This window comes from Triticum urartu, chromosome 3 (assembly GCF_003073215.2).
Source record: "Triticum urartu cultivar G1812 chromosome 3, Tu2.1, whole genome shotgun sequence".
Lineage (NCBI taxonomy): Eukaryota > Viridiplantae > Streptophyta > Magnoliopsida > Poales > Poaceae > Triticum > Triticum urartu.
Genome location: NC_053024.1, coordinates 243,936,717 through 243,939,392, shown reverse-complemented (window position 1 = coordinate 243,939,392; position 2,676 = coordinate 243,936,717).

Sequence of the window (2,676 nt, the reverse complement as noted above, 5' to 3'; positions counted from 1 at the left end):
TGAAGCAAGAGAGTTTAATTCTTTCTACAAAAGATATGCCCATGCTCTAACAAATCTAAGTGAAGCAAAAGAGCATTCTACAAATGACGGTTTTCTATGTAAAGAGAAACAGGCAATCCAAACTTAAAATGATATAAGTGAAGCACATGAAGCATTCTATAAAGCCATAGTCAAAAGATATAAGTGAAGTGCATAGAGCATTCTATAAATCAACCATGGACTATCTCATACCAGCATGGTGCATAAAATAAAAATGAAAACTAAATGCAAAAGACGCTCCAAGATTGCACATATCACATGAACGAAATGAATCCGAAAACATACCGATACTTGTTGAAGAAAGAGGGGATGCCTTCCGGGGCATCCCCAAGCTTAGACGCTTGAGTCTCCTTGAATATTTACTTGGGGTGCCTCAGGCATCCCCAAGCTTGAGCTCTTGCCTCTCTTCCTTCTTCTCACATCGAGACCTTCTCGATCATCGAACACCTCATCCACACAAAACTTCAATAGAAAACTCGGTAAGATCCGTTAGTATAATAAAGCAAATCACTACTCTAAGTACTGTTGCAAACCAATTCATATTTTTTGCATTGTGTCTACTGTAATATAACTTTTCCATGGCTTAATCCACTAATATAAATTGATAGTTTCTTCAAAACAAGCAAACTATGCATCAAAAACAGAATCTGTCTAAAACAGAACCATCTGTAATAATCTGAACATTCATCATACTTCTGATACTTGAAAAATTCTACCAAAATTAGGAAAAAATAAAAAATTTGTATAGGAAGACAGTGCAAAAAGAATCAGAACCATTTGACGTTCCAGATAAAAATGTAAAATCGCGCACTACAGCCAAAGTTTCTGTTCTGCACCGTACAAACCATCAAGCAAATGTAAACATCCTAAAGGCAAACCTTGGCACATTATTTTTATTTCTAAACTTTATAAAAGAACACAGCAGAAATAAATGACTCTCTAAAACTTCTAGGTTGTCTCCCTGGCAGCGCTTTCTTTAAATCCATTAAGCTAGGCATATAGTGCTCAAGTAATGGATCCACCCGGATCCCAAGGTATATCAAAGCCAATTTTAATTAACAATGATTTGGCATTTATTAGTGAGCACAAAGAAACATATATCATGTAATGACGAAGTCTAACTCTCTTTCTATGCATCGGCATGTCATAAAAGAACAATTCATGCACACAAAGTAAAGGCCAATGCATAGTATAAAGAGGTTCTTGCAATTTTATCATGTGGGAAGCATAGAGAGGTGGAGATATAGTTCCTCTCTCATAATAATTGCAAGTAGGAGCAGAAATCACATGCATATTATATTCATCAAAATCATCATGTGTAACGGTAAAAGGCAACCCATCAATATAATCCTTAATAAGGGCAAACTTCTCCGATATAGTGTAATTGGGAGAATTCAAAAAGATAATAGGACTATCATGCATGGGTGCAATAGCAACAATTTCATGTTTAACATGAGGAACTATAGCAAGTTCATCTCCGTAAGCATAATTCATATTGGCATCTTGGCCACAAGCATAGCAAGCATCATCAAAAAGGGATATTTCAAAAGAATCAACGGGATCATAACAATCATCATAGCAATCATCCTCCGGTAAGCACGAAGGGAAATTAAACAATGTATGAGTTGCAGAGTTACCCTCATTAGAAGGTGGGCACGGGTAGCTAATCCGCTCTTCCTCCTTTTGTTCTTTGCTCTCTTCCTCATCTTTTTCATCCAATGAGCTCACAGTTTCATCAATTTCTTCTTCCATAGATTCCTGCAAAATATTACTCTCTTCTTGGACAGCGGAGACTTTCTTAATAAGCGCATTAATTTCGTAATTGTATTCATAATTCTCATAACAATATTTCAGGATAGCTAAATTTTTAGGTCTATAAACTCTTTAAACATAGATTCAATTTCATAAGCACCCATAAAAGCAACAAATTCTTCTATTTGTTCCACATCATAGTAATCATATATACCATTAGCATAAGAAGCTAAGGTTTCATTATCATTAAATTCACATGAAAAGAGAAGGTGTGGAGCCTTCACCTTAGAGCAACAAGAATAATCATATCTCAAGCATAGTTGCCTAGCATACCAATTCAATATATGAATTTGATCTCATAATAGTTTCCCTTTTTTGTCAAGCGGTAATCCCTAAAGTATTCACGTTGATCCAACGTTACTCCCATTACATAATTGAATGGGGTTTTCTCAGGATTATTAAAGTAGTACATAATATCTTTCACATAACCAGCACCGAGGGTTTTAGGAGGTTCCCATCTCCATGAGTAGCAAGTACACCTAATTTTTTTGGTATTTCGTGTTCCATATCCATAAATAAAATAAAGAACAACTAAGAACAGTAAATAAAATTACTTAGTGATAAAGCAAACAAGAACACACGAGAATATTCACCCCACGCTATTGCTCCCCGGCAACGGCGCCAGAAAAAGGTCTTGATAACCCACAAGTATAGGGGATCGCAATAGTTTTCGATAAGTAAGAGTGTCGAACCCAACGAGGAGCTAATGGTAGAACAAATATTCCCTCAAGTTCAATCGACCACCGATACAACTCTACGCACGCTTGATGTTCGCTTTACCTAGGACAAGTATGAAAATAGAAGTACTTTGTAGGTGTTGTTGGA